The sequence below is a fragment of the Melospiza melodia genome, chromosome 5 (assembly GCF_035770615.1).
Source record: "Melospiza melodia melodia isolate bMelMel2 chromosome 5, bMelMel2.pri, whole genome shotgun sequence".
Taxonomy (NCBI): Eukaryota; Metazoa; Chordata; class Aves; order Passeriformes; family Passerellidae; genus Melospiza; species Melospiza melodia.
Genome location: NC_086198.1, coordinates 12046503 through 12066240, shown reverse-complemented (window position 1 = coordinate 12066240; position 19738 = coordinate 12046503). Strand labels below are relative to the sequence as shown.

The following is a 19738-nucleotide window of genomic DNA, read 5'->3' as shown; positions in this document are numbered from 1 at the left end:
AGGATCTCTATAATTCTAGTGAGTGCAAAAAAATGACAAACATAAAGTCCATCCAAAGATCTATAAAAACTCCAGCATGCATTAAAAACCAGTTTCAAAATTGCAACAAATCATCTTATCATCTTGACTCTGCACTACTACTACATATTTTATCTTCATCATCTTTCTCCTTGGTATGCAATTATCTTAGCTGTTACCAGCTGAGACTGACTCTCTAAACTATGCCTTATACACATTTCCTTCTCGTCTTAGGCTCAGCCAGGGTTCTGGGATACTTTATTCAGATTAAGATGCTGTAAGGAGTAAAATAACTGAAAACCAGTTATCCTTTCCCAGCTAATTCATTGCATTCTTCTTTTGTTTCCCAGTGATTAGATTCACTCTGTGCTCTGGAGGCTGTAGCAGTAAAGCACTTTCTACTTTGATGAGCTCAGCAGGTTTTGTTTCATTTTGAAACAGTGTATGGCAGATGGAAAACTGATTTTGGTTGTCTGTTGTGATTTTAATGCTTTTTTTTCCTTCCAAAATATTTTTGTTCGTTTGAGATTTTCTTTTTTTTTCTTTTTTCCCCCCTCCCTGTTTTTCCTTGTTTTCCATCTCAGAATAGTAATTGCCCCATGGTTCTTTTCATTTGATATCTAAAGAGGTTGACTTGCATCAGCATAGAATAACACACTTAAATCCCAAGGCTATTTTAATCTGGAATGTTCAGGAAAGGTCTTTACCATGTGATAGGGGTTGTTGATGAATTTATTTTTGTTTCTTGTTGGAAATGGGACTTTCAAACTCTGTGACTGTATTTTAAAAATCTGAATAAAAGGAAACAAAGTGAAACTTTATTTTTTGTTTGTGTGTCTGGAATATTTGATAAGAGCATCTGGAGCACACTTAGAGATTGAGGGCTAGCTCTAACGATTTTAGTCATTCAGTCCTTTTTGTGGCATAGAATTTGTACTTTGAAATAACAAGCCAAAGGTTGAAAACGTTATTATTCCATTTTACCTAGACAGCACAGAATAGTGACAATACTATTAACATACTGAAATAACATCTAGCTGACATGCACATACATTTTAGAACAGTGGCTCTTTATGAAAATGGCATTCTGTTAGATGAACACACCATGGTTACTGAGATACTCTCAACAAGATGAATTCCCATGTTCCAGGAAATGTCCTTTCCCTCTAGGGTCAGATATGTCTCAGAAATGCTTTGTAGTTATTAACACAGAGAGCCAGAATCAGAGGAGGCAGATTGACCAGTTTGTCTTTTACCATTGCCCGGAAGACAATAATAATTAATAAGACAATGTAATTAATACGGTTTCTTTTCTTACTGTTGTGTAAAGGGTGTGTGCATGCCTGTATGCCATAGATATCTGGATTAAAATATGCATTCTGTTTATTTAATGACAAATTAAGTGTGGTTGCAATATATTAATTTATATTTGAAACTAATGTTTTTAACCTTGACTGATACTCTAGTTTCATTGTGGATGAGGAAGTCTGACTAGCAGGGTTCTTTGGCATCTTCAAAGATCTACAGGAATGTCTGACTCAGAGCAACTTAAGAGTTGTGTGAATGCAAAAAAAAATACAGGCTGTTCTGTGTCCATTAGAAAGAGAGCGTGGATGGTACATTCAAATGGGTGTGTGTATAAATATATATATTTGTGTTTGTGGACACACTTTCATAGATGTATATTGAAAGCTATTTCTCCCATCTCTGTCCCAGACGTATTTAGAAAAGTTCCTGGTGTGTCAAAGACACTTTGAAAAGCTGACAGAACTCTTCCAGCACTGGCACCCTTTTGTTGGTCTGCTCTGTATATCCTGCTTCATCATTGGCTTCGAAGGCTTGCTTTCCAGCCATACCCACAAATTGGTATGCACCAGTGGAGAAGAAAGAATATACAACAGCTGCTATTTCCTAAGCAGAGGTGCCTGGAATTGCAACATGTGCTTACCTGTTTCTCATTTTCTTATCACTGACTGACAGTGGGAGGAAGAAGGTCCTTTGTGTGTGCAGAGAGATGACTGCAGGGTCATTTCACATTTGAACATGGACAGAATCAGGTCTACCTGAACTCCTAAGACGCAGGAAGCCAGACCAGTGTCAAGAATATTCTTCAGTCTTTTCCTGAGCTCATGAAGCAGGTATGTGGAAAAAAAAAATAATCAAACTTTTCCCCACCTTAAAACACCCTTTTTAGAAAACTTTTACAGTTCTTTTCTGCAAACAATAGCTTAGAGTTTTACAGTTTCCTCCACAGAGAGAGATTATGACTGCTGCTCCTGTTGTTTAACTAAAGTAGAATGCAAGCACTGCTGCTGATTTGGAAATGAGAGACCTATTTTTCCTTATTCTTCATGTTCACAGATGCCTGGCTGTTTTATGTAGCCTTGTTGCTAGAGAGAAAATTCTGTCTTTAGACAGACCTGCTTTTGCATTAGAAATCTTGATTTTCAGAAAATGCGTGATTACTGTTGCTTCTTGGAAATCACATATTTTTATGAGCAAAGCTGAAACATTATCTGTTTCCATTTGTGTGTACAAGCTTGAGGTTACATGAGATTCTGTGCAAATTTTTTTGAGGTTACATGACATTTTTGAGTAAGACGAAAGCTCTATTTTGAGTAACCGCCCCCTCACAAATATTCATGAGGAGGTTATTTCACAGGGTGAAGTTAGTTGTGACTTCTACTCATCAAGTGTATGCAGTGTCTAGAGGTCTAGCAGGGTCGTTTGAGTACCATTACCTGCAATGTGCTTGTGGCATCCAGCTTGTCTCCACTGAGGGAGCTGAGCAGGCATTTCAGCCCATCAGTAATGAGGGGTATTGGTGAGAGCTGCCTCCAAACACCAGCACTACAGTCTGAGGGGCCAACAGCTGTAATAGTTTCTTTAAGGGAGAGCAGTAGCCTATTCATTTTATCTTAAACAGAGCAAGCTGAGGAAAACTGCTTGATAGCAGTAGTTTAGATGACAGTAACTGGCTTAACAAGGTTGGTTCACCTGTGTAGCAGTTTACACATTCAAACCTCACCTGACTATAAGATTTAAATAAGTATCTAGAGATGTGAATGTGGGCTTGGACAAAGGAAGAAAGAATTTTGAGATATGCTTGTATTGTAAGTGGATTAACCATAGATTTAATTGATTTTTATAGTGTCAGAAGCTCTAACACTCTGAACCCTATCTGATGGTGTGGATTTTATAGAGAAATGCTTATCTGACTTGAGTTACAGGCCAAGTGAAGCAAACATCAATGTGTTGTATTCTCTGGGGTGTGTAATCATTATAAATTGGGTACTACTCACAGAGAGCCCAGAACACTAACATGTTTCTTCAAAAGGGTAAAAGGGTACATCTTCCCATTAGCTGCCTCAGCCTGTTTGGAAGTTTGTAGTGAAAGGAAAAAAAATGGTACTTGATAGCCTGTGTCAGCCAGGAACAACTTTTGGACTTGCAGGTCCTGCAGGGTTTTATAAAGTACTATGTTTTGTAATAGTATGAGGGCTAAAAATATAAGACCCTTAAAATGTATCAATGTCTGTGGTCTCACTGGGGACTAAGAAAACCAAAATGGTTGAGAAAATGTTTGAGGATATCCCAGCGGACAAAGTTCTAAATTGTGTGTAGCACAGAATCTGTAAAAAGTAAATTTGAGGTATGATTCATGCCCCCAAAACAGTTCTTTTAATCTTTATGCAGAGAAAAAAAATCTCTGAACTAACCAACAAGAAAAAAACCCCAAGCATAACAAAATAACCCAACCCCAAAACATCGATAGCTCTGAAAATAATCAATAGCAGAACTGTCAGACAAGATGCTTTCTTTGTGACTCTACAAAAACCAGATTTAAAAAAAAAATACATATTTAAGAATTAGATAATTGCCAACAAGAGGAGAAGACTGATACTGATATGGGGAGGGTTTTGGGATTTTTTTATAGTATGGGAGTGGTTTATGGGGGGGGGAGAATTGGTTTGGTGTTTTTTTCTGGTGGTGGTGGTGGTGTTGTGGTTGTTTTATTATTATTGTGATACCCTCAGGTGTGCAGCAGATTCCTTTAGGAAAAAACAACTTAGTACATGCTCTCATTCATGTAGTAATTCAGCCTGCATTTTAGGAGACACTGTTCTCTCAGGCTACCACTGGTCATTTTAAGGCTTAGCCAAGAAAATGCTAAAATGTGCAGATGTCTGAATGTGATGAAAGAATTACAGAAAAGCATGACTTCAGACTCAGTACAGTTGTAGAAGATGTGGACCTGATAAACTAAAGCATACTAAGAAAAATGTTAAGTTGAAATGAAGATAACACACTTGGAAAATCCTGTAGAGAAAAGTGAGTAAACAGGCTGCATTTAACAGACCAGCAGGTCTGTAGTTACAGATGTCTGTAAGGAACTTGGTTGGTACATCCTTTTCTCATATAAAAACCCTGGAGATGTGTGTCCTGGGCATCACCATCACTAATGAAAATTTAAAAAAAAAAAAGTCTTTGGCCTTAGATTCTGAGAAAAAAAATAGTTTGATTTTTTTATTTATAGAAGGTGATTTAATTCTAAGCCACTTACTGCATTGGTAAAAAGGTGGCTGGAAAACAGGACGTAGTGAAGAGAAGCATCATTTTCAGCAGCAAATGCATGCTTTTCCAGAAAACAGGATTTGAGGAAAAATTGGGTAGTTTGAGATACAGATTCTGAGGCTGCTTGACAAAGGTGGGTGGGAAGTACCCCAGAGGTTCTATACCTGCCAATCTCATACAGAGCAGGCAAACAGGCCTGCCCTGGAAAGGCAAAATGAGGGGTCATTCTAGTTCCATGATGTCTCATAGGTGGTAAAACAAGACTCTTATCCTGAGGCAATCAAGTTTTTACTAAAGAAGATTCTGTTGAAAGATACCTGAAGAGCTGCAGAAGAATATATCAATAGGGTAAAAAACAAGGTGATGCAGAGCTTAAAAACATCCTAAAAAGTTTATTTAATACACCAAGAACACTGTCATGAAAGAATTTTTAAGGGGTTTTTTCCATGCATCAAGAATAAGGGATAGTTAAAGTAGTTTAAAAAGAACAGTTCTTGTATACATCTCCAGGAAAGTGACTCCTGAAGTAATGTATGCACAGAGGCATTTGCACTTAGGTAAAAATTGCTAAAAATCTCTCTCCACCTTCTATTCATTTTGGGCTGATGCTCTCTCTTTCCTGTTAGAAATGTGTACTTACATAAATCTGGGCTGTGCAAATCAAATGCATTCTCATCAGATATTAACTATATTGTGTAATGGTTCATAATGAAGTTTAGGAGATATGAGATGAGCTATTTCTTATCTGGCCTATTCAGAAAAGTGCTCAATTCATCCTTCCCTTGTTTTTCTTGGCACTGTGAAATTATAGAACAACAGAAAAGGGGTGTGTGTTGTTACCTGTTGGCAATTTTACCAATCTAAAACTGCAAAGTAGAGCACCTTCCTTTGTTAAGTGATATCAGACCACTTAGAGATCTGCAGTTAAAGGTGCAGCTAAAGCAGGTATGGAGATATGGAAGCTGATGAAACAACCTCTCATGGTCGCAGAGTTTATCAATCCAGAAATATATGTACTACTGTATTCCACACTTCCTAGCAGAACTTCTGTGGAAGAACCAGTTTAATCAGGTATGTAGAGCCTTTTCTTTTTCCTAAATAAGATGGGAGCCTGAGTGCTGATGAATTTTTTGTATCCCACAAACCTTTTAAGATGACCCTCGTGGTTGCTAATCCTGAAAGATGGTCTGGCTGTCCTCTTAGAAGAGCAGCAAGAAGGTGGACTGTTGGCCATGTTTGGCACAAAAATAGGTACTCAGCAAATCTTCTCTAAAGATCAGGGGCTTGTTTACCTATAGCCCCTAAAATATGCAAGCTTTTTCTTTGGTAGCATAAAGTTTCAGGATTTCTTCCTGCGTTTTCCAAAATGACAGGCTTAGGCTGATAAATTGTTAGATGAGCTCTTGGAACTCTCTCCTTAGAGGAGCTGGATAATAGCTGGAAGACAGGGGGTACTCTATTTTATGATTGCCAGGCTGCAGGGAGCATCCCTAAGGAAGTCTTGAAAAATGGTGTGCTGTCAAGCATTGTGAGCCTGCCTGTGGCTGTCATATCTTAGTAATGGTGGAGAGCTGAACCAAGCTTCCCAGGGGAAGGCAATTCTCTCCTCTGGGGAGAGTGTGCACAGAGCACCTGCAGCTCACACATCTCTCTCTAAGGAATCCTTCTTAGCAAGACAGTTTTGCACTTAATGCCCAGACCATCCTGAAAGGGGCTTTGCATGGAGTGATAAACAGAAGTGAAGCTGGAAGGTGGAGGATGACACTAAATACCAAGGGATCTGATGGGCATGGACTAGAGGCTTCTGCTGTATGCATCCCAAAGCCCCAGGCAGACTGTCCTGGCACAATCCCAAATGACTTTCTGTGTGTTTTTCCACGTGCTCACAGCTGGGGCTACACAGTCCTGCGGGAGCACAAAGAGACCAACACGGCTGATGTCTCAGCTACAGGGACGTGTGCCTAGAGAGAGGAGTAACCACAGCCACATGATTGCAGAGAGGAGGCACACATGCATGATTCTGATGAGTGATGTTGGCTGGACCTCATCACACCAGTCTGCCAGGTTGCTGATTTCCAGAGGAATATTTCATTTTGTGGCTGAGAAAGCTGGACTTGGGATCTAAGCAGGGCAGAATGCTGTCTGCAGACTCCAAAGAGCTTGGTTGGTCTGTAGGTGCACGTGTGTGCCTCCACCCCTGTCATCTTCTGGTTTTAGGTGGGAGGCAAAATGTTGCTGCACTCATTTTGTGCCACTGTGGCAGTAGGGCATGGATAGTGATACTGGTGTATGCAGCCATACTGGGCTGTCTGGTGAAGGATGTCTTGAGAGATATAAATAATTCCTGGTGCAGGGAGTGATCGGAGTACCAGGAGTAGTCCTCCACAGCACAATTCAAAGGACTGAGTGCTAGATGACATTCATGCTCAGGCATACCAGGATGCACTGAAAGAGCCTGCTGTAGATGAGAGATTTGGCAACACAGACACAGCAGGGTTAGTCTAACAAAGCAGTATATATGCAAGCTACAGTGTGAAAAGAGAACTGGTGAGCTGAAGGATGCCAGAACTGTGTGTTAAAGACAAAAAAACCTCCAAATTTGCTTAAAAACCTGAATGTTTGAAGTGAGTGGATGCAGTTCCAAGATATTAAACAAAAAATTACTGGCTAGAATTGCTCAGTTTTGTCTTTTTTCTAAGAAAGTGGATGAAGTTTATGTTGACTTGATTTATACTTAGTACAGAAGCACAATATTTCACTTCATCAGGTGAACATAATGTTTTCAGCAAAGCAAAAGTGAAGCATCATTGTGTTATGAAAAGCCATGCAAAGTTGAAATGATTAATTTGAAAATGCTAAAACAATACTGTCCAATATCTTGATTATTTTAAAAATTTCTAGAAAATATTATTAATTTGAATAATACTACAGGCATTCTTTCATCTTGTTCAGTTCTGCATATTTTGATGAAAAAAGAAATGAACCAAATATTGAAACTTGCCTGTACATTTACAGAACCACAGAATCATTTAGGTTGGAAAAAACCTCTGAGATCATTGAACCCAACCACAGTCCTCACAGCCAAAGTCAGCATTAAACCATGTCCCCAGGTGCCACATCTCCACATCCAGGAATGGTGACTCAACCACTTCGCTGGGCAGCCTGTTTCAATGCTTGGTAACACCTTCAGTGAAGACTATTTCTTAATATCTAACCTAAACCTCCCTGGTGTGACTTGAGGCCATTTCCTCTTGTCTTATTGCTCGTTACTTGGAGAAGAGGCCAACACCCACCTCATCCTAACCTCCTTTTAGGTAGTTGTAGGGACTGACAAAGTCTTCCCTGAGCCTCCTTTTCTCCAGGATAAATAATCCCAGCTCTCTCAGCTGTTCCTCATCAGACATACTCCAGACCCTTCATCAGCTCTGTTGCCCTTTTCTATACACACAGGAAACCCTCACTGTCTTTCTTGTAGTGAGGGGCCCAGAACTGAATACAGGATTTGAAGTGTGACTTCACCAGTGTCAGGAAAACGGAGACAATCACTGCCCTGGTCCTGCTGGCCACACTTTTGTTGATACAGGCCAGGATCTCATCAGCCTTCTTGGCCACCTGGGCACATCCTGGATCACATTCAACTGCTGTTAACCAGCACCCCCAGGTCCTTTTCCATTTGGAAGCTTTCCAATCTTCCCCCAGCCTGTAATGCTGCATGGGGTTGTTGTGACCCACGTACAGAACCTGTCATTTCACCTTTTGAACCTCTTGCAACTGGCCTCAGTTCATCAATCCAGCCTGTACAGATCCCTCTGTAAAGCCTTCCTACCATCTAGGAGATCAACACTCCCAACTTGGTGTTGCCTGCAAAGTGACAGAGTGCATTCAGTCCTCTCAACCAGATCATTGATGAAGTTACTAAACAGGACCATCTCCAATACTGAGCCCTGGGGAACAACACTAGTGACTGCCCACCATCTGAATTAAACTCCATTTACCACATCATCATTTGATCCTAGAATCAATTTAAAATTTGAATTTACATTCCTTAATAGCTTGCCTCATCTGTGAAAATTTTGTGTTAAAACGCCTGTGCAGCCAAGACTTAACGGGAGACTTATGCAGTCTTGTATCATGGACAATGTGCTCCAAGAGTATATATGAAAGAAGAAAGGGTGATGAAAAGAAAAAAGGATTATTTATTTGTTAGACTTTGGTCATCTTGCTTGCTGTAGACAAGTTATATTTATTTTGCTCTGACCTAAAGCAATTTCTGTGGTAATCAACACTGAGAAAAGAGTCTAAGGCAACCATGAGCACAGGATTCATGTGGTAGCACAGATGCCAGTCCCAGCAGGTTTTCAGGGAGTGAAAATTCTACTCATCTTTTATACCCAAGAGCAATCTTCTCTAGCTTTGCCACTCAGACATTTGCTCTCACAGTGTCTTACGTAGCAAAATAGTGACTATGACGGTTAAGGAGTGTAATCACAAATTCTCTACATCAGCAAAGTTTATTCTTTTTGAAGGAGCTTATGCATTTCCTATTCAATACTGAAACCATAACAGCTTCTTTTAAGGAAGTAATTTATCACCAAATACATTATAAAAATTACTATTTTTTTAGTGTTTTATGTGTGTTCTTAATCAAAGTTCAGCTCTTGCATTTGGTGGAAAACTAATGCTTAACTCTGTGCTTCCTAATGAGGATAAAATGACACCTAAAACCTGCTTTTTTGAATTCGTACAAGTTAGGTTTTTTGGGGGAGATTTCAAATAGAATAGAGTAGTTCATTTCTGAAATCAAGAGTTTTTCTTTAATGGCTTGATTATAACCCTTGATAACTCCTGGGATAGAATTCTAACATAGTTAGGTTTGTCCTTAATACATTCAAACCTCATCAATTTTGCCGAAATGATATTCAAGCATGAATGTTAACTAGTAGAACTGTAGTGTTTGGATTGTTGTAGTTCCTGTGGAATCATGGTGGAATATCAAAGATGAGATCCTTTTTCCGTTCTGACTGCACTGTTCAGCAGGGACATTGTGCAAATCACTTGAGTAATAGAGACTAAATCTGTGCTAGGTAATAATAAAAGAAAAAGCCTTTTCTTTTATTCTATTCTTTTCAGAATATAGTTTAAAGGAGGTTAGTTTATTTGCTATAATATTTTCATTAGCAATATTGTCTCCTCTGTCTCTTACACAAAATAGCACAGAATTTGAGGGAAAACAGAAAGGCATGTATTGTTGACAAGTAGCACAGCTTTATGCTTTTTATCATCAAAGAAGGAGCTGTCTCAAGATCAGTCCAGAGAACGGAGTCAGCCAGTGCATGGGTTGTTCTCCACATATGGCTTCTGTTCTGATGTATATTTGTACATTCACATGGCTTGTTATATATTTGGTGAAACTTAAAACATGTCACTGCAGTTAGTTCTGTGTACTGTTGTGTGATTTATGTGGGCGGGGGTGTTCTGTGAAGGATCAGTAGGAAGAGCTTCTCAATGCTTTGAGCTAGAAAACACTCAAGATCAAATGCATCCTCTCTTTTTGACATGTTTTTGCTCTTTTGGGTCATTGATCTTTTGAACTTGCTTTTTTCATAGTCAATAATCCATCCATAAGCTGCCAGTCTTTTTATTAGACTTTCCCCCTTCTTTTTCAATAGCTTGACCTTATATGGTTTTTAGTTCTAGACACTTTTACAACAGCTGAGTTCAAAGAGTGCTTCTCTGCATCCCTGCTGCTCTCCTGAGGCACATCTTTTAGTGTGTAAGTTGGCCTGCAGCTTCACTTCCCTTTGTGGTATGCTGTGGAGGGTGCCAGCTCTGAGGCGCTTTAAGCCCCAGAGACTTGCTTGTTCCCAGGAAAAGAAATATGTTTGAGCAAGGATGATTACTGAACTACTTATATTTGAGTTTAAATTGTACCATTCAAGGATATGTTAAGATACAGGCAACTTGCTTTCCCTGTGGCAGTTTAGCATCTCAGTCTAAATCTTTATTCACTATTAGTTAATGACTGAAAACCAATGCAGTGGTTGTGTTGATACCATGATATAAAGGCCTCCTTTTTTTCTTGTACTGTAACTTATATAATCGAAATAATTTCCTAACTTGCCTGATATAATTAGGCAGAGCAGTTTGAGTCGTGATTTCTAACTAGAAAAAATTCAGGAAAGGAAGAAAACTACAGGATATGACATAATATTTTTTTACATTGTCTTATTAATGACAGAATAGAAATAGAATTATATGGAGAATATTACATTAAAAGTTGAAAACATACACAAAAAAGACCCAATCCTAAGTATATAAAGGAGAATTTTGTGAGAAAAGATTGAAGAAATAGTGAAGGAAAGGTTAGGTCTCAATATATGAACAAAGAAAGATACTTGTGTGTAAAAAGGGCAGGAAATCAGGAGAAGATTTTCATATACCCCTTGCTGGGCAGTAGGTTTTATCTCAGATGTGTAATATCTTGAAATCAGTGACAGTGAGGCTAACATAGATATACATCTGAAATGACACTCTACCATTCTGTATTGGGTATGACTTCAGACTTCTCTATCTTAAAATGCCATGGGCTAAATTGTAGTCTATTATGTTTGAGTGCATCTAGAAAAAGCACTCAAATGCAAAGAAATTATAGTGGCTACTAACCAGAGAAAAAAAATAAACATAAACTGAAATAAAACAACTGACAGTTCAGAGTACAGAAAAGCACTGAAAGCGAGGTCCTAAACCCTTTTTTTATTACCAAAGAGAATCTATGAATGCTGTTCTGATAGTCATTAAATAAGTAAGAAAATGCACCTGAGAATATAATTATTCTCTTTTGGTTAAGCATAAACCTTTGACGTTGCTGCATTAATTCACTCTTTGAAACTGAGGAATTTAGAAGTATTACATTATATATATATGCCACTCTTTTAATTTTTTATTGGCACTTTTCTCCCAATGGTATTTTAAAGTCAAGATAGCTAACAAAATGCTTAGTTATAACAATTGTTTCTATTGCATATTTGTGCCATAACCAAATGCTGTTAGAGATGTCATTTGAAGAATTGTTGTTGTTTATTGTGTTTTTCTACAGATTTGCTAGAGGTCCTTTTTCATAGGGGAAAAAACTTACTAAGTATTAAGTTTAACTAATTTGGAAAAGAGAAGGAAATACAAAATTGGGTGTGAAAACTGCACATGATGAACTCACTGCTCACTGGTCATAATGTCAGAATTAGTTGCTATGAGTGTGATATTGCAAGGTAAACCATGTCAGAAGCTTTTTTTTTTTTTTAACTAAAACACTGGATGGAGTTCATTTCTTACAGCAGTGTAATCCAGAATTACTTTTTACAAGCTTAAAAATTAAGACCAAAATCCCCAACTTTCAGGACTTCAGCTTGTGTTAGGAAAAAAATAAATATTATGATTGTCAATACTTCCTTTCGGATTGGGAAGAAAATGCACACTTTTCTAAACTCATGGAAAAGTATTATTCATTAATGATAAAGAATAAGATACTGCTGCTGTCCACCTTTATTTTCCTTGTAACCTGAACTTTATTAAAAATGAACAACAAAAAAATAGAACAAAAGCTCAGCACACATTACATAGTGTATTTCCATCATTTTAGTATTTGAGAAATAGTTCAGGAATGGATTCAGATTTCATATGCTTAATAAAGTAACTGTCAAAAACTTTGAAAATTGAAACAATATTTGGCATTTCACCCTTTATTTGAATAAGGGCTGGCATTAGCTTTGGATTCCTGATTTTCCCATATAGCCAAAGCTCTTCTTTTGAGATGTAAATTTCTTTTCAGTTTTACTTAGGTGTGAAATTTCCTTGACAGTCCTGAACTCTCTCCTGTCTTTCAGAGCAGTCACATGAAAATGGATAAAAACTATGACCACTGGAAGAATGCACCATGTGGCAGTGAAACACCAGGCAAGACTTGTGTTAGAGTACAAACAGTAACATGCCATCATTCTGCATGCAAGGTATTCTCTACTGCCAGTGGAGTCTAGTAAAGTTGGAGAACTATGAGGAGTTACCAAATTTGGACCACCAATGGTGCCCCTCCGAGCAATTTCATTGAATTTAAATTGCTTTTCAATTGTGTAAAAATTATTGTAAATCATACTGACAAAATGATGGCTCTGTCTTAGTTAGGTTAACACACATCCAGTACCGAAATATTTAAGTTATATCTGGTTTTGAGATTTAAGTTGAACTAGGTAGCTTTAGTCATGTACCTCAGAAATGCCAAGCTTAATTCCTCATTGCCAAATTCAAAGGAGACAACCTTCCTTCAAATAGCTAACATCCTCTTTAGACAGTTTTTCTCTTATTCAAAGCATCATATGAAGTATTAAGTGCATACTTCCAAAAGTTGAGTAAACTAATGAGGACTAAATATGAAATTTATCTAACTATATTGTAAGTGGTAAATTTGATGTATTTTGCTTCCTTACGTCTTTAAAACAGACAAAGTCAAGTATGCGATTGATCTCTTTATGGATTCAGTCTTGAAAATAATGGAATAACCATAGTTCTGTTAATTTCAGTCATTCTGTGATTTTACTGAAGGCTATTTGAAAGAATTTCCAGAGCAGAATTCTGGTCTGGACAATTTGGAAAAAGTGGCATAGATTCCTTAATGCTTAATAATTTAATGAAGACTAATGCACAGTTAACCTGAACTTCAGTGGAGCCTCTACACAGCTGTGCAAAACAGCTACTACTAATGGGCCACCAAAATTGCTTTAGGTGGTTTTTCCAATAATTAAAAACAGATGGTCAACAATATTTTCCACAGTTTCTAAAAAATGTAGTAGCTACTACTTGTGTAATCAAACACTGATATACTAGTTTATAAAATGACTTTGAGATTGGCTAAGGACAAAAAATGATTAGAGGAAAAAACTGATATTGGCAACGGAATACTACTTCATTGAAGACAATAGCCACTCTGGATTTACAGTAGGATGGAAGATAACATTTAACCCACAATTCATAACTCTTGATTTTGAGTATAAAGAGAATGAAGGTCTCAGCCCAGAAGCTCCAGAAATATTATTCATTATAATTTACATTAATAACCAACTTCTCCTGCATACTTTTGCTTCTGATTCCTTCTCCCACCCACTTTGCTAACAGCCTAACTTGCATTGTTGAAGAAGAAATGCTGCAGATTTGCATAGATCAAGCTGTGCTTCTCAATTAGATCAATGCATTTTCACCAAATTCATTTTAGAGCTTTTGAGATGATTGGTACCCCCAGATACTACAGGTTTTGTGTGTTCCACATCCATGAATAAGTGACAAATTAAGGGAGATATCTTCAGCAATCCTGAGTTTTGAAGAACTTGGTTTGTAATATCTTGTCTTTGTCACAGAATCTATACATTCTCAGATTAGTGTAAAGCTATTCAGTGCAGGGTTATAGGAGCCTGTATATATAACAATTTCAAATTCTTAAACTACCCTTAAGAAATGCTTAAGTAAAGCATGTATATTTAAATAACTTTTATATTTTTATCTGTAAAAGCCTCCTTTCACACACAGACACTGCATTTTTATATTCTAAAAGCCTGTACTTTTTCCTAAATTCTATATTCTAAATGTCTGTACTTTTCCATTTGCAGAAAAAAAATGTTGCTCTGTTCCTAGCAGCTCAGAAGGTAGCAAGTACAAAATTTGAGAGATGAGAGGTTGTGATTCATCAAGTACTTCATAGGCAGGTGGATGTGGGGAGAAGCCTTGAGTTCTGTTTAAAGGTGTGATTTCTATAGGAGAGGTTAAAAGGCCCTGCAAGCAACATTCTCAGCTGACTGCATATTTTCTTGATCCTGGCAGAATTCAGTGAAAATATAGTCAGATTTTTTTATTTGGTATTGCTCTCTGCTCAAACCACTTCTCTGGATATAACAGACCTAAAACAACTAAGTTCATTAAGAAATTCAGTAATTAGAAGGTTGTGATTTCATTAGGCATTTCCTAAGCAGAATATAGAGCCATTTATATGAGTGTCTTTCTGTCTGTGTTGCTTCATTGTCTAGGAACAGCCTTCCAGAGGCCACTGTGTGGAGATGGATTGGTACCTGTAGCTTATTCAAATGTGAGTACACAAAGCTGCAACCCATGCCTTCAAAGTAGGTGGGGCATATATAAGGTGACCCAGTGAGTTTCTGTAATCCAGGGTGGTTGTAACATTCTTCCTTTCTTCCTCCAGGAAGATTCTGGGCAAAGGGTGGAAAGGGGAATTGAATTGGCTTGGTCTCTACTATGAGCTTATGACTTTTTATTATGAGTATGGGCAAATAAAAATGAGAGTAAATGATGAAGTAAGGAGATGTCTCCCTTTCTCTTTTTTTAAAAAAAAAATCCCAAAATTAATCTTTAAAACTGGTTTTGGCTCAACTATCAGTTGAGTCTGACACAAATTATCCACCCTTAGGTGCTCTGGATAACTGTACAGACTTAGTAAAACTTCAATATCTAATGACATTCATTCATCAAAAGGATGGAGTGGTGTTAATGGCAATCATGATAATTACATCCAAGGGGTTAAAATCTATTTCAGTGATGCTTTCTGGTTAATGGAATTGATCTCGACCCTTCTCTAGCAGATATCCCCACACAGATTTGTATGTAATGTCAATGCTGTTCTCAGCATGTGTTTTGGTTCATTCTCCAGCAGAACATATACCCCTGCTGATGTATTTGATGCAGCACATGTAAAGATAGGGAATTCTAACACAATAAGCTGTGGTAAGACAAACATAAATCGCTTCTGTGTGTGTCTGCATAAACCTCTGCCTTCTATTTTTTTCCAGTAAAATCTCTGAAACCCAAACTCACATAAATCTGCATCCCTCTGTGGAAGACACACCTGATTTAGAGCTTGTCCTTATTGAGTAATGCCTCATTTTGTCTATCATCTACATGATTTGTCTGTGGAATACCAAAGGCACTTTATACTACAGAAAAAATATGACTTCTTAGTTGTACGCAACAACTGGGCTGTGTGCTGTATGCAAGTTCTTATTGAGTATTTTGTTCATTTCCATGGGTATAAAATAGTTTTGTACAAAAAATAGGGATTTTATCTTGGATATAATTGTTGAAAAAAATGTTTTTTTCAATGGTGAAACTCAAAGAGTCATCTCATAGGGTCTATCTTCTACTACTTTTAGCTTATTTTTAAATTTAGACCATATTTCTGATTCACGCCACATTTACTTAAGTACAGCTAAACAACTATTTTTAAATACATCATACTGCAGGTGAAAAGGTAAAACTGTAAAGTGGTGCCTTATGAAACTAGTAAAGCTTATCTGTACACTGTGCATTAAAAGAACTAAGAAAATGAGAAATATACATAGTGGCATTTTTCTTTTCATGGTTCACTGCAGAATCTTTAATTTCATTTTAAACTGATGGACGTAAATCAAAAGAGAAAAGGTTGTTTCAGTCAAGCTAGGAAAGAGGCCTAGGTTTATTTGAATCCTCCAACCTACTCTTTACTTGTTCCATAGTACAAAAATATCTGTGATTTATGTGCGAGGGTTTAAAGTAATAGTTATAGAATATATATTGATATGCCCAATAACATATTTTTTATTCTGGAATAGAATGGGAAGGACAATAACAAATGGCAGAGATTTAGAATTATTTTAATATTTCTTTCCATAACAAATATTTCTCTAAAATCTAGAAAGCAAGCCAGTCTGTTTTGCTATAAATTTCTCTCAGACCAGTTTTACTTTGGAGTCAAGGAATGTCAAAAGTCATCCTGAAGTCTTTCTCTGAGGACAGGCATTCAAAGCATCTTTTGCCTCCATTTTCATTGAGATTATAGAAGGGCAATTATTTTTTGAGAATGTTTAACCTGTGTCAAATTCTTCTTAAATAATTCAATTCTTGTGGAAATAATTGAAGACATGTTTGGACACTAACAGCACAGAGAAAATTATTTAATCTGTTTGGTGTCCATGGGAAAAAAGCTGAAGTAAACCAATGAACAATTCATGATAACAGATCTGCATTAGAGTTTAGAGCTAAGGAGGAGACTCCTCACATCTGCAAGTTGAATTTAGTGCATCAGATGTTCTTATTTGTGTAGTCACAATAGTTTGTATTTTAAAGGTACTGTCATGTTTACCAGTAGGTTTTACTGTTCCAATTTCCTTCCTTGAGACCTGTTACTGCTCTTGTTAATGCTCTTACTTTTCTAAGATTGAGAATTGATGTTACTAATATTACCTGGTATCTAGAGGTCTTCCATTTTAGACTCAGAATTGATGAAATCAATTTCTAGTTTCTGCTTGATAACAGAAACAAGAATATCAGGAGATAGAAAGAAACATAACTGACCTGCATCATGTTAGTTTTCTGAGGTGTTTCAGAAGCACTCTTCCGCAATCACTTCCAAAAAACCCCGAAAATGCTGTGAGATTTGCAACCAACTCTTCTCTCAAAAAATATTTCACATACCCCCTCAACTTCAAAAATATTTTTATTGCTCTATTTTGTTGTGCAAAATGCATCACTGTTTTCAGTGACAGTGTTAAATAATAGTCTACAAAAACCATTTAGAGAATGTATGTTAATGTGCTACTCTTGTGACTCTGAATTACATTTATCTTACATTTTACTTATCTGTGTGTTGCTAGAATGCTTTAGTTTAACCAAGACATAAGGAGTGCTGAAGCCACATTGATTTCAAATGCAGGGATGGTGACAATTCCTGCAGTTATGAGTTACTTTTCTGCCTGGGAGTTTCTAGCTGGTGAGCTGGAAAAAGAATATTACAAGTGATAAATAATGAGCCAGAGAACCACTCATCCATCACTACATTTTGTAGTGATAATTTTCTAAGTAAGAGTCTGTAATGCCTCAGAACTCTTTCCCAAGTTTCTTAAGACATCTAATTATTCAGTATGATTCAGACACAACTGAATTTAAATATGAAGATTTGTTTTGAGACTGTGGAATACAGCAATAACCTTATCCCTTAATTTTCTGAATTTTGCTTCATTTACTTATTAGCTTCTAAAAAAATAAAAATGCATATCTAAACAGTCATTGTAATTTTACATAATTTGAAAGCCACAACCAGAAAAGTAGTCTTTCGTAGCAGGTAATACTGAAGTACAAAACTAAAACTAAGTCCAGAGACTTTTCATTATGAAATTCCAAGAGGAAGGGAAATAAGTAGAAGTGTCTTAAATATCGTAAGAGCAGGATCTGACAGAGGAGATTTAATTTTTTTATCTTTTAGACACTACTACATAATTCTAGTACAAAGAATTGTGATAACAGTCTACACCTTCTGTATTGGAGCTGTTTTGAAGTTGGAGTTGATGCCCACTGCTTTCTCTACCCATCTTTTCTTGTCCTCAGGCCAATGGAACATATGAAGGGAGGGTAGAAACCAGAATCTGGGCAACAGTTATCTTTCACAACCTAGTAAATACAAATTTTGCCATGGTTAATTTAATAGGCTTTTAATTGACCTGACAGGACTTAGGTGTGAACTGATTTTAGCTTCTTTTAACAATTTTCTAGAGTTGACGCTTGGTTATCTGCTTAAACTTAACCTCATCCTTGGTATCTGACACACATAAGGGAGTAGGTTAACAGGTCCAGCATACCAGGTAGTGTGGTAGTCCAGCAAACAACAGCCCTTTGTGCCAGCTGAGATGGTGGCAAGTTATTCTGCAGCTTTCAAAGTTCCTCTGAAAACCAATGTGGGTGGCATAAGGGAAATTCTGTGATGAGAAAATATTTAAAAATACATTCAAGGGAACCCAAGAGTGAGGAGGAAAAGACCCCATCAGCAGCTGTGCTGCTACTGGTGGATATTTATGAGTTTTGGTAACTCGCAGTGATATGGCACAGGACAGCTCTGCCTGGAGAAGACCAGGAGTCACCAATCTTCTGACTTAGGAGGATATTGGAAAGGAGACTACAACATGAGAGAAATTAAGTGAATAATATTTTTTCCTTTCATTACAGTTTTAAGGCCTTTTTATTATTAGACTATTGATCTTATTGTATCTGAGTGAATGACAAGTATTGTACTTTAAGTAATTTAGATGCTATCTGAGCTAAGAGTAAATTTTTGGTTTCACTTAAAAAGAGCATTCTACTTTTACCAACAACACTTAAACTGTAAGCAACATTTTTGGTAACGCCTTTATGGAGACAATGTTATCCTGAGATATGCTAAAAAATATTTATCTCCCATTTTTTTTTTCCTTTCAAAAGTTTTGACTTGAGGAAAGCTGTGGGTATACTGGGCTGAGAAGCAGTGTGTGGTGTAAGAGATTCCAAAGTTAGACAGAGACTTGGGTGCTGCAGGGATGTGAGGAACAATTCTTGCTCTTAGAGGAGCCTCCTGGTATGGACAGTGGGATTCAGACGCATTTAAATTGCTAAGATACACAGAATGCCTGTGAAAATAGAGTGTTGAGGAGATTGTACTCTGTATCCAGGAATTAGAGAAAACAAAAGAGGCTTTGGGGTTAGACAGTGGAAGGCTGAGGAACAGGGTTGCATTGTTTTCAGTCTTGGTTTGGGAAGATGCAGAAGGGGACACAGGGAAGGCAGGAGAATGTAGTTTTATGCTAAATGGATTTGCACTGTAGTTACTAGAGCCCTGAAGTTTGAGTGGTTGAATGGCATAATTTTTTTTCCCCCAACTGTTTTCTGGTTAAAAAAAAAAGAATTAAAAATGTGACATTTATGTCTTTGCAAATCTGGAGAACCAAGAAGTTTTTAAATGTTTGTACTCCACTTATTTTATCTTTAGATTTGTGTAGGAATCTGGGACTGAACACCATTTGCTTGTTTCTTGCTACTCCTTCTACATGTGTAACAGTCCTTTGCTTTTGAACTTTTTGCATCTCTCAAAGGAGAATCCTACATTCACAGGGCTTTGTTTTAGGAATTCCCTGATCTTTCAAACATGCCAAGTTGCAGTTGTCAACCCTCTCCACACCACCACATTTTCTCCTGAATATCTTTCAGTGATAGTCAGCCCTACTTGGGTAATCGGTGCTTTCCAGGTGCAAGGGGAGCAGCATGTCCAGCGGTCAGTATCACTTATCTCTTTAAAGTGCATACAGCTCAATCA

At 37.3% G+C, this 19738-nt stretch overlaps 1 long non-coding RNA gene across 1 annotated transcript; it reads left to right on the top strand.

Annotated features, from left to right (window-relative positions):
• Window positions 1–1899: 1899 nt before the first annotated feature.
• LOC134418975 (uncharacterized) lies at window positions 1900–14704 on the top strand. Its single transcript, XR_010027912.1, has 3 exons — window positions 1900–2156; window positions 12474–12596; window positions 14658–14704. It is a non-coding gene; the product is annotated as an uncharacterized LOC134418975 (long non-coding RNA).
• Window positions 14705–19738: the final 5034 nt, after the last annotated feature.